At 43.3% G+C, this 13,932-nt stretch overlaps 1 protein-coding gene across 2 annotated transcripts in view; it reads right to left on the minus strand.

The window, feature by feature from the left end:
• Nucleotides 1-13,932, minus strand: part of LOC306940053 (keratin, type I cytoskeletal 18) — a 69,015-nt gene that overhangs the window by 41,007 nt on the left and 14,076 nt on the right. The window contains exon 1 of one of the 2 annotated variants that reach the window (XM_079524990.1): nucleotides 4,399-5,036. The exons of the other annotated variant lie outside the window; for it this stretch is intronic. The gene's annotated coding sequence lies outside the window, so the exon portion shown is untranslated. Of the gene's footprint in view, nucleotides 1-4,398; nucleotides 5,037-13,932 lie in introns of those variants that run through there. 2 annotated transcript variants of the gene reach the window in all.

A 13,932-nucleotide genomic window follows, 5' to 3' on the forward strand; every position in this document is an offset into this window, starting at 1 on the left:
GCCAAAAACAAGTCACCATGTTCATGTAACTCTGATCCCAAAGATGAGATAAGCACACCCCTGTGTGTATATAGTGTGTGCATGCGTGCATGTGTGTGTGTGCGTGCGTGTCTGTGTGATGATGTTTTTGGCTGGAAAATGGTTGGAAATAAACCTCTTCCTCTTTGCAAAGGCCATGAACGGAAAGGCTGAGCAGAGCTTAGATGTTCTTATACAGTATTGCAATGCTTTTGCGCATGCACGCACACACACACACACACACACACTCGCACTCACACTCACACTCACACACACACACACACACACACACAAGGCCCTATTGGGCATTGTTATAATCATGAGTTGCCCATGTACATCTAAGTCTATGTACTTGAACTTGAGATACAGTGTACTTGATATGTATTGTGTACTGCCTGAACTGTAGCATACTTTATAGATAGGCTACGAGAGACATCTCAGCGGCAGCAAGGTCAGCCTTGCTGCAGTAGGCACGTTATTTTGTCTCATATCTTATTGTCACGTCATTATGATCCAGCACTATATATGTTCCCTGTTGTGTAATACACTTTGTGAACCTTTAGCGTGATACTGTCTCGTGTCGCGTTATTGTTCTCCCGGGCCCGCCGCCACAGTCGCCGTACCGAAGGAATACTTCAACCGGATTATCACACACCACCCAGCCTGCACACACTACCTGTCTGTCAGAACCAGACGAGGGTCCAGTAATTAGAGTTTACAACAGGCATGAAGGGCATGGTGGGATGCAGACAACAGGTGGACGTTGACTGGAGTGGTTCTTGGAGCAAGCATATATTCCCATGCAGCATGTGACATTACAACAGTAGTCAAATCAAAGGCAAATCATTATTGCAAAACATGGCAGTTTCAAGGTTTCGTACAGTATACTGTATTTCCCTTCTGTATTAAGATTTAATTTAACATTCTCCTCCTATATTAAAACCAGCTACTGGGAGGACTGGCTGACCGGTGGACCATATGGCAACGTCACTCTGACTCTATAGTCTCGAGTGGCCGTCATACAGTCTGGAGCAACGGAAGCTCTGATCATGAGTAAAATATAAATGCTTCCGTCATACAGTCTGGAGCAACGGAAGCTCTGATGATGAGTAAAATATAAATGCTTCCGTCATACAGTCTGGAGCTACGGAAGCTCTGATGATGAGTAAAATATAAATGCTTCCGTCATACGGTCTGGAGCAACGGAAGCTCTGATGAGTAAAATATAAATGCTTCCGTCATACGGTCTGGAGCAACGGAAGCTCTGATGATGAGTAAAATATAAATGCTTCCGTCATACAGTCTGGAGCAACGGAAGCTCTGATCATGAGTAAAATATAAATGCTTCCGTCATACAGTCTGGAGCAACGGAAGCTCTGATGATGAGTAAAATATAAATGCTTCCGTCATACAGTCTGGAGCTACGGAAGCTCTGATGATGAGTAAAATATAAATGCTTCCGTCATACAGTCTGGAGCAACGGAAGCTCTGATGATGAGTAAAATATAAATGCTTCCGTCATACGGTCTGGAGCAACGGAAGCTCTGATGATGAGTAAAATATAAATGCTTCCGTCATACGGTCTGGAGCAACGGAAGCTCTGATCATGAGTAAAATATAAATGCTTCCGTCATACGGTCTGGAGCAACGGAAGCTCTGATCATGAGTAAAATATAAATGCTTCCGTCATACGGTCTGGAGCAACGGAAGCTCTGATCATGAGTAAAATATAAATGCTTCCGTCATACAGTCTGGAGCAACGGAAGCTCTGATCATGAGTAAAATATAAATGCTTCCGTCATACGGTCTGGAGCAACGGAAGCTCTGATGATGAGTAAAATATAAATGCTTCAGTCATACAGTCTGGAGCAACGGAAGCTCTGATGACGAGTAAAATATAAATGCTTCCGTCATACGGTCTGGAGCAACGGAAGCTCTGATCATGAGTAAAATATAAATGCTTCCGTCATACGGTCTGGAGCAACGGAAGCTCTGATCATGAGTAAAATATAAATGCTTCCGTCATACGGTCTGGAGCAACGGAAGCTCTGATCAGGAGTAAAATATAAATGCTTCCGTCATACGGTCTGGAGCAACGGAAGCTCTGATCATGAGTAAAATATAAATGCTTCCGTCATACAGTCTGGAGCAACGGAAGCTCTGATCATGAGTAAAATATAAATGCTTCCGTCATACGGTCTGGAGCAACGGAAGCTCTGATCATGAGTAAAATATAAATGCTTCCGTCATACGGTCTGGAGCAACGGAAGCTCTGATCAGGAGTAAAATATAAATGCTTCCGTCATATGGTCTGGAGCAACGGAAGCTCTGATCAGGAGTAAAATATAAAGCGGAAGTGGACTAGTGGAGCCTCCTCCCCACTTCCGTTTCGTCTTTACAGTCGCGCAAATTTATCCTAATATAAATAAAAATCATCTAAACATATTATAAATGATGGCGACAAAAGAAAAAAACAACAGGTGACATGGACTTTTTTTTGTTTTGCACTTTCATGCCCTTAAATGTATTTCACTTGCCTATCACGAGTCACCGGAATCACCACCAAACATATATTTCTCCACAGGTGGAACTTGTCAGAACTGAGTGGCCAATTTAGCTAGACAGGGAACAATCCTTAAAATCATGGCTGCGCATTTAATAAGCAATTATGCTGTTCAAATGACCAAAGTGCAAATACACTGCACAAATATCAATCAATCAATCAAGCAAGCAATTAATCAATCAATCAGGGTACGGTACAATGCACATTAATATCTTGAGAACATCCTAATACCTTAAATCGCAAGATTTTAGCTCACTAACATATTATATATTCTAACATTGTAACATTTTAACAATGAAACAACAAATAAAAAAGCAGGACCCTGCATTACTTCATTCATTCTGCATCATGTTTGATCTCCTAGCCCCCCTCCCCCCCCCATCATTCACATCATTAAATGTGAACAAATTTGACGAGCATCTTGGATGTAAGTAGCACCAGATGCGGCGGCGCTGACCCCAGAGGCTTCCTGGAAACGCAAATTTGTCAAAACGAAGCAGGAAAAAGAGAGAGCAGAAGTTTAGGTAAATGTTACATATAGCGGACAGACACAGACAGCACGTTGGGTCATGTTACACGGGGCGAGGTAGGCGCGTGCGTGCGTGCATGCGTGCAGAAACACACATAACATTTGTATTGTACTAGAATTTCGCGGGCCTTCGGCCCGCTCATCCTCGCGCCATGCGATGCGTCGCAAATGGGAAGAAGGCAATGGCAAGCCATGATGTTTGAATTTATGCATTTGCTTGGAAAGCGCAAAGTTGCCAAGCTGGCTGAGTGGCCCTGTGTGGTTTTGTGTATTTGCGTCTGAAAGTGAGCATGGCAAGGCGCAGGAACAGTATACTGTACTGTACTGTGCTGTACTGTAAGTCTTTGTACTGTACTGTACTCATGTGTACTGTACTGTACTGTTGTCTGTGCTGTTGTATTAGTGTTATTTTTTATTATTATTATTATTATTATTACATGGATTAATATTCTGATGTACTGTACTGTACTGTTCTCTGTACTGTTGATATTATAGTTATTAGTGTTGTGTTATTATTTCTTATTATTATTATTAGTATTATTACATGGATTAATATTCTGATGTGAGCTTTGTTTCTGTACTGTACTGTACTCATGTGTACTGTGCTGTTCTCTGTATTGTTGATGTTATTGTTGTTATTAGTAGTGGTATTGATTATTGTTATTATGATTGAAAGAGAGCATGGCAAGGCGCAGGAACAGTATACTGTACTGTACTGTACTCATGTGTACTGTACTGTACTGTTCTCTGTACTGTTATTAGTGTTGTGTTGTTATTTATTATTATTATTATTATTACATGGATTAATATTCTGATGTACTGTACTGTACTGTTGTCTGTACTGTTGATATTATAGTTATTAGTGTTGTGTTATTATGTGTTATTATTATTATTATTGGATATGGATTAATATGCTGATGTGAGGTTTGTTTCTGTACTGTACTGTACTGTACTCATGTGTACTGTACTGTTCTCTGTACTGTTGTTATGATTAGTGTGTTGTTGTAATTTTGTGTTATTATTATTATTAGCGTTTTGTGGCGTGTGTGTGTGTGCCATTTCAGCTGCATCGCGAGGCGATCCAAATCCCCCCCCCCCCCCCCCCGCGCACGCACGCACGCACACACCACACACACACACACGTGTCTGCAGTGACACTGCGTTGTACACAGCTGTTGTATTTCATCCGTACTGACTGCCAGAGGCAGTGCTTAACACTGGACGCAAATCATCCAGTGTTAAGCAGTCATCCAGGATTCATAGAACCATAGTTACATACGTAACTTACGTTTTGTGTTGCATCGCGTTGTTGCAGCGTCTGCGTGTAGTGTTGGCGTTGTTGTTGTTATCCATATATGCGCGTCGGTTCGGCCCGATTGTACCACGTCAGGTGTCGATGCGGTCGTGTTTGCATGATTGTAACGTTGTATGTATGTAATCGCGGCGCTCTCCATCCAAGTTAGAATCAGTGTAGAACCTGTGTTGTTGTTGTTCTTCTTCTTCTACTGTTGGTTTCCGGCAGGCTGTACACTGTGTGTGTGTCACACCAAAAGTGGTGACCTATAGAATCCTGTACCTAGAAGCATCACGCAATCGTCTCCCTCCCTGTGTGGGTCACGTGGTGGGCTGTGAGCGAATGGGAGAGGGAATGTAGTGTTGCCAGGTCCGCGTATTGTAAGCGAGTGGTAGTGTGTGTAAGTAGCGTGTTGAATGGCATTTTTTCTGTGCTTGTTTTCATAGACGTGGCAACAAATTAGGCGGGGGTGTCGGTGCTTGTGGCGTGTTTGTGTTTGTTATTGATATTGATATTGATAGCGAGTGTGGACGGGAGCCGGCTGTAGTGGCAGTGCGATGACAATTTTTACGCGGCTGGTGTCGAGTGTGGCCGTGCGGCGCGACATGAGGAGATAGGGAACCAACGACGCGGAGGGTAAGTGTGTGACGTGTTAGTGTGTTGTTGCAGTGTGTGTTGCAGCGTGTTGCAGCGTGTCAGTGACGTAGTAGCTGGTGCCTTTTGTTCCTGTGCGTGCTTTTGGGCACATGTTTTCAATTGTAATATAGGATTATTATTATTATTACTACTTACTTGTGAGGACAGTTTTATGTGGGGGGCCCGAGGAAGCCACCAGGGAGCGCCAGAGAGGCCAAGTTTAAAGGACAACTTAAGGTTTTTTTTTTTAGACAAAGTAAAAAGTGAGTGAATTTTTTTCATGTGCTGGTTTCTTTCGGTTTAGCGATTTTTGCTATTTTTGACAGGGGGGGGCGGTGGCATTCGAACAGGGGGCTAATGCTAAATACGTCCTTTTTGTCAAAATGCGATTATAGACCACAGGATGTACTGAATGTGAAGGTAGAGGCACTGTAAGGGGGGTTGTGTGTCGTAGGCTCAATATGTCAGTTTGTCACATTCAATAGATCCCGTGATCTTTTGTGGCCAGATGTAATTTCTTGGGGTCTAGTAGGACTATAGTAAATTAAATACAATAAATGAATCACCATATCTATTTGTAATTTTTTTTTTTACAAATTTAGGACCATGTTCGCTAAAAGCTTTAGCTTGTAGCTAAAATCGCTAAAATGAAAGAAAGCAGCAAATGAAAAAAATAAGTAAAAGAAAAATTAGTTTTGTTCAATTCGAATTCAATTCATAAGATTACTGTGCCAGTTTAACCACATTGTATCTACATTTTGGGCATGTCATTATGTGTCATTGTAACATTTTCAAAACGTAAAAAACTACAAGCGTTGAACTTGTGGATTTGCTTCTTTTTTTAAAGCCGTTACATGAGACTCAGGGCAAAAAACAAACAAACAAACATATTCTTCTTGAATACATCATTCCAGAGCCTAGGAAACAAAATAATAATTGCATTCCCCAAACGCTGGTATCCTAATACAAATGGGATGAGTATAGAAAACGTGGATTCATCTAAACGTGATGTTTCAAGTGGAAGAAATCAGAAATCACCACCAAACGTCTGTAGGCAATTTAGTTTTTATGTAGGCATATCTAAAGATATGGTCTTTGGATCAGATATAGGGGCCAATTTCCTGGTGATGTAATTTCCGGCTAATTTATTTAGTGTGTCATGCACGAAAATAGCACCGCGTTGGGAGGGAGCTTGTAAATCTGCTATTTTCAGTGCGGCGACACAAACGCGCAACCAAGCACAAATTGGGCATAACGGCATTGTAACTAGCGACTGAAAAATAAACATTGGACTGCAGCTATATACGCGGAATTATCTCACAGGTGGCTAAGTAGGGCAGCTTTGTGTTTGCTAGCCAGAGAGCGATAACACCAAATGATTTGATGTGTGATTTAATGCTGCAATGCCTCACTGCTCTTTCTCCCCCTTTCTCTTCCCTCTCCTTTCTTTTCTTGGTTTCCGGAAGCAATCATGGCTATCTGGGTCGAGGAACACTGCAGACTTGACCGCATGATATCACCTCTCTTTAGGAAAACAAGAGGAAACGCGTGCCAGTGGCGCTCACATGTGATCAATTATTTCACCATAAAGTCGTACGAGGGGAAATATTCCTGCCATTAGCCCCGGCAGAGCAGGGATCATTCTGGGGCTAATAGTGACTAAACACTGAATAAACACATTTGGCTAATAGGTCAGCGCGACCTGAGGCAAGAGAGCATGGCCTGCTTGATTGGTCTGAAGTTGGGAGGGTGGCACGCCGAGGCTGCCGGGTCTGAGAACGCTTCACGCGTGCACACACGCGCACGCGCACACACACACACACACACACACACACACACACACACACACACACACACACACACGCATACACAGTGAGCATCAGAAAGGTTAAGACTCAACAGGCTGACCCTCCCCTGTTTAATTTCAATACCTTTGACCCAGCTTATTATAGGAAGCCTGCTAACGCCAGCCCCCCTCCCCCCGAACCCTCAGGACGTGTACGCAGCCAGCAGGGCCCAGAGCAGGCCAACGCCAGCCCATGTGACCCCGAATCCTGTTCAATCTGTATACCACCCACAATGCACCACAATGCCCACAGCGACACCTGTGGGTGGGGTAGTGCAGTCGCTCCTGATGAGCAGATGTACATGAAACTTGTTAGGAATTATCTCACTCACTCACTCACACGCACGCACGCACGCACGCACGCACGCACGCACGCACGCACGCACGCATTGATGAGATGATAAACTATAGTGTGTTGAAAAGGTCATGGTTCAAGGTCATTATCAGGCGGCAAACTCAGTCTAAAGAATAAAACATTATATGAAAAATAAATGAAAACAGTAAATTAAAAAACACGGCCCCTCACGTATTAGAAGGACAATATCAGTCACCAGAAAAAAGGTCGGTGTTTTCGATGAATCTATCATGGTTAAAATGGAGTTATAATCGGTTTGTTTGGGAAGGGGGCGGGGCAGCTAAAATGAATATCAAATATCTAAATACTGAATCGAGCGACTTAAAGACTGTCTGGGGTGACTGAGAAGACGATGGAATGACCAAACGTTTTTTTGAAAGTTAAATATCCAGAATTCCATGCAAGAATGCTTTCTTACCTTTATTTGTAGACCAAAGAAGTGTTATTTTGTGCAAAAGTGCATTATTGGCTATTTCCTTTAATATAAGCCCTCAATGGGGGTTGGGTTTTTGTGCTAATTCGCTTATTTCCATCGAAATAAGTAGTAAAGTGTGCCGCTTTGGATACTATTTACATTATGAAGAGAGGATATATACACCCAATGCCCCATTCAATTCAATGTAATTCAATTAAATTCATATGGTAGGGGAAATAGCCAATAATACGCTTTTGCACAAAATAACACCTGTACCTCTTTGGTGGGGACGTAACAACTACAAATAAAGATAAGAAAGCCTTCTAGCATGGAATTCTCCTTTAAGGTGGGGGTAAGTATTTGGGGAGGAGGAGGGCATTCCAGCAGACTTCCATCCTTAAACAGGTGACTATCTATTGACAACGTTAAATTGTGTCATCAATATTGTCAACAAGTTGCATCTGGAAGCTGATACGTTCCTCTCGTGATGAACAAAACCAGTCAATGGGTCAAATGAAGCAAACATCAAAAGAGATGCCAGTTCTGGAAGGGTTTGCACGTTTATATATTAGGTGCATTCATTGTCTTTTAACTATAGGCATCCAAATAAGATACGTAAAGCACCCATATACCCTCATCTTATCAATCAGTCTCATCATTGCATGCAGGACAGGTTTAGCAACATCACACTCTCATGAATGTAGATTGCAATCCATAGCATAAGGGACAAACATTTCCCTAATTCTCTTCACTACCACATGCTCTCTCTCTCTCTCTCTCTCCTCTCCCTCTCTCTCTCTCCCCCTCCCTCTCTCTGTTTATTCTTCTGGCAGTGCACTAGGGCCCCAGGGCCCAGAGGCGAGTCTTGTTCTCAGGGAAAACAGCAACTCTCCACAGAGCCGATATCCAAATAGTTTAAAAAGTGAATTGTGTGATAGTTCCCAGTGCAGTGCAGAGTGGCCCCAAACACCTCCAGATCCCCCTGCCAACAGAATGTAAACAGAGCAGAGGAGAGTCAACCTGCCGCTGTGTCCTTGCCATACAACAGGTCTGGCTCAGTCTAGACCACCGTTTCTTAAACAGTGGCCCGGGACACTTATTGTGTAGCCTGCATGGCGGGGGCCAGACTCATAGCGAGGTATTCACTGACGCTTCCTCCCCGCATATTTCATTTTTCATTTAACCTTTATTTAACCAGTAAAAAAACACATTGACCCCCTTTCCACCGGTTGGTTCCCAATTGGAACCAGTTCAGTTCTTTTTGGTTCTTAGTCCATGAGCCAGAGAGGTCCTGGGGACCCACCAATAGTTTGGGTCCTGGGGAGACATTCCTCTTTTGGGCCACGGGCTAAAAAGTTTGGGAACCACTGGTTTAGACGACCGCACGACGACGGATTGAAATTGGACAAAAATCGACACTTTCCAGTTGAGGAAAAAAATAACACATTGTTGTGAAGCGAATGTGAGTCATGTACTTCACACTATAGATTAGCCTTAACCACATGAACCCTAGCGTCCCTACATACAGTATTCCTGACTGATGTCTCCCTAGACTGATACAGTACCTGTCCATTCAAACTGTCTCCCTTTAGACTGATACCTGTCCATTTAAACTCTAGACGGGCCTTTAGACTGATACCTGTCCATTCAAACTCTAGACGGGCCTTTAGACTGATACTTGTCCATTTAAACTCTAGACGGGCCTTTAGACTGATACCTGTCCATTCAAACTCTAGACGGGCCTTTAGACTGATACCCGTCCATTTAAACTCTAGACGGGCCTTTAGACTGATACCTGTCCATTTAAACTCTAGACGGGCCTTTAGACTGATACCCGTCCATTTAAACTCTAGACGGGCCTTTAGACTGATACCTGTCCATTTAAACTCTAGACGGGCCTTTAGACTGATACCTGTCCATTTAAACTCTAGACGGGCCTTTAGACTGATACCTGTCCATTTAAACTCTAGACGGGCCTTTAGACTGATACCTGTCCATTTAAACTCTAGACGGGCCTTTAGACTGATACCTGTCCATTTAAACTCTAGACGGGCCTTTAGACTGATACCTGTCCATTTAAACTCTAGACGGGCCTTTAGACTGATACCTGTCCATTTAAACTCTAGACGGGCCTTTAGACTGATACCTGTCCATTCAAACTCTAGACGGGCCTGTTGACTGATACCTGTCCATTTAAACTCTAGATGGGCCTGTTGACTGATACCTGTCCATTTAAACTCTAGACGGGCCTGTTGACTGATACCTGTCCATTTAAACTCTAGATGGGCCTTTTGACTGATACCTGTCCATTTAAACTCTAGACGGGCCTGTTGACTGATACCTGTCCATTTAAACTCTAGATGGGCCTGTTGACTGATACCTGTCCATTTAAACTCTAGACGGGCCTGTTGACTGATACCTGTCCATTTAAACTCTAGACGGGCCTGTTGACTGATACCTGTCCATTTAAACTCTAGACGGGCCTGTTGACTGATACCTGTCCATTTAAACTCTAGACGGGCCTGTTGACTGATACCTGTCCATTTAAACTCTAGACGGGCCTGTTGACTGATACCTGTCCATTTAAACTCTAGACGGGCCTGTTGACTGATACCTGTCCATTTAAACTCTAGACAGGCCTGTTGACTGATACCTGTCCATTTAAACTCTAGACGGGCCTGTTGACTGATACCTGTCCATTTAAACTCTAGACGGGCCTGTTGACTGATACCGGTCCATTTAAACTCTAGATGGGCCTGTTGACTGATACCTGTCCATTTAAACTCTAGACGGGCCTGTTGACTGATACCTGTCCATTTAAACTCTAGACGGGCCTGTTGACTGATACCTGTCCATTTAAACTCTAGACGGGCCTGTTGACTGATACCTGTCCATTTAAACTCTAGACGGGCCTGTTGACTGATACCTGTCCATTTAAACTCTAGACGGGCCTGTTGACTGATACCTGTCCATTTAAACTCTAGACGGGCCTGTTGACTGATACCTGTCCATTTAAACTCTAGACGGGCCTGTTGACTGATACCTGTCCATGCCGCAGCCGGCGAAAACTGGAGTTCTCAACAGTCCCGAAACTTAAGGCCCGGCCCTACCTGGGCCCTCATCAAACCCTTTACACACAAGACACTCCCCCCGCTGCCACACTTAGATCTCCATATATGGAGCTGACCTGTTCTGACATGACCTTATGTTGATCTGACCCCATCAAACCCTGTACACTCGAGACATGCTCCATATATGGTCAGTACAGAATTCATTCCATGTGAAAAGATCACACCTGTGTGAACTGAGTGGTGCAACTCCCCTCCCCCCCCCTCTCTCTCTCTCTCTCTCTGTCTCTCATTAGCAGGCAGCAGTGCAGCACGATCTCTCTCTCTCTGTTTCTGCCACAACAGCGCCACTTTTGGTAGTCATTGGTACTCGTGCTCATAGTGACATAGTTAGTTAGGTGAACACATAGGTGGTCACATAGTCACGGACATTGCTGTTCGTTGGAGTGGTTGCACCACTCAAAAAGGAGCGGACCATGCAAAGAGCCCTGGGGGACTCCAGTCAACTATACGTACATGTAGGGCTTTATGTTTTTATTTGGTGAGACACGATGTATGGGCGGTTGTGGCCACAAAGAAACATTTAGCTGGAATCATAACTGAGAGGAAAAGAGACCTCGGCAGAACTACGGCCAACATGATTGTGTGTTGTTTGTGGTAGATGATGGTCTATCAGTGTTCGTCTCACTCAACCTTTCTCAAATAATGTTGTACTTTTTCCTGTTAAAGCAGTGTGATTTATACTATCCCAAGCACAAAACAATGACATTGCACTTGCTCTGTCTGAGTTTAAACTGAAATCTCTGGGGCTGAGGATTTGTTGTGTAATGATTACATATAAATAACGTTGTGAAAACAAAAGTTCAGAATCTCAAAGAAAGGCCCTATTTGGTCCCAATGAGTGTTGGTGTTAGAATATCTTAATCCATGCCAGAGGTTTCTGGGCGGGAACCCCTTTTGGTGTTTTAAGCATTATGTTATAATTTAGCTATTGAAAAATAGCAGATCTACAAGCTCATAGCGCGGCACCGAGTGCCGCGCTACGAGCGTGTAGGTCTGCTATTTTTGAAAAATCGTTAAAATGCGGCACAAATCTTTGAATATATATTCTTTCAGAGCGAACGTTTTTAACTCAAATCTTTGCTTCTGAGGGGTTCCTGGAACAACATATTTTCAGATGGGGGTCGGTGGTCAATTACATATCATTTTTAGGGGTCCTTGACATGAAATATTGAGCACCACTGATATAGAAACATAGGTATTTCAGAAAACTGTCAGGATTTACAAGACATTTTTAAAATTTCGACGTCAAGTCTAAATGGGTTGAAACTTCTCCACATAACATATCCCTCAAAACCATGGGAGTAATTACTGAACTCATTATGAAAGCTGTGTCACACAGTCAATCTGTGATGCCACTCACAGCGTATTAAAGCTGTTATAAATGGATTCTTTTCCACAGCTCCTGGAAGGTGGTGCACTTAAGTACTTATATAATTGCAGGTTTGACCTCTGGTGCTACTGGTGTGGGCTGTGGCTGTACAAGGAAATGTCTAACAGAGAAGTAATTATGTAGAAGAGGGTACGACAGGCTAAAATCTGCTTATGTTAAACATTTCATCTTGTATAATACATGTTTTCTTATGTTATGGTAAATATGATAAAACTTACAGCTTACTTTGAGATCAACCTATGCATCAGAAAATGTATAATGTCATGTATTATTATTATTATTATGGGCCGAGCTTTGCATAACGACGGGCCCGCCCCAAAGTAATTAGTGTAGCCGCCCGGTAGCCAGCGAAAACTAGAGCCCTACCTGGGCCCTCATCAAACCCTGTACACTCCAGACACTGCCCCCGCCTGCTTCCACCCTTAGATCTCCATATATGGAGCTGACCTGTTCTGACATTCCATATGTTGATCTGACCCCATCAAACCCTGTGCACTCAAAACACGCTCCATATATGGCCAGCACAGAATTCATTCCATATTTTGATCTGACGCCCCCATGCCAAAACGCGAGTGCTCGCTGACTGCGTGCACGTGACCTCTGGCGCTTCTTGCCCTCAGGACGTCTTACTGGTAGATTGTCGGTGCGCAACAACATGGTGTAGTCAGGGAATATTATTGTGTGTGTGTTTGTAAAGGTGTCTACTAACATATCCCACATTGGTTTATATTCAATTATTCAAAATGGCCATAGACACTTGCCCAAATGTGCTGACCTCATCACATCGCATTTGTGATGACGTCTATGGCCTTTTTAAGCCCAAGGAGTGTTTTTCGTGCAAAACTAATGCTTGGAATGGATTCAGAATGATGAAAACCCCCTAGTTTGACACGTCACATGCTACTTAAAGCATAATGAAATTTAGAACATTTTGCCATATATTGGCTGTTGATGGTACCCCAACTTTCAGCAGCTGTCAAACATTCCCCTAGGGTGGTTGAATATAAACCAATGTGGGATATGTTAGTAGACACCTTTACAAACACATTGGTGAAGAACATTTTTCCCAGGTATTCCCAGGTTTTATTAATATCCCCTGCCCAGTGGTTCCCAAACTTTTTCTTGTAAAGGACCCCCAGATTGACACTAATTAGCCCCACGGACCCCCATTTGAAAAGATATGCCAATAAGGACCCCCGTGAGAGAAGATTTTTTACAGCTCTAGCAGTGATTCTCAACCCATTTAATTACAAGGACCCACAGTTTGACATGCATTAGTCTACGGACCCCCCATTTAATGGCATTTCTATCTCTGGGACCCACATTTTTGAGTGGTGCAATCACTCCCTTACGGAGCTATGATATATATATTATATATATAATATATTATTTTATATTGTAAAATCAATGTTATTTTAACTCAGAGTGTACAAATGGAACCAAATGGACCCGTTAGGGTTCATCAGAGTTACAGACCCATAAGGGTCCATTTGGTTCCAAACTATCATTTAGCTGGGGACCCCCTGGAACTCCCTCAAGGACCCCTGGGGGACCCCGGACCCCACTTTGGGAACCAATGCTACAGCTAACACAGGAGTGATTAGGTGTGTAGCTGCTGCATCAAGCACAGCCATGCATTGCTCTTGCATCATCCTTCTTCATTTATTTTAATCCCATGATTTTGCAGCCCATTTTTTCCACCCAGTGTCAATAATATAATGTAATCCTGGGCGCTACAACTCCTCTGCCAACCTG

Source organism: Electrona antarctica (assembly GCF_951216825.1).
Source record: "Electrona antarctica genome assembly, chromosome: 16".
Lineage (NCBI taxonomy): Eukaryota > Metazoa > Chordata > Actinopteri > Myctophiformes > Myctophidae > Electrona > Electrona antarctica.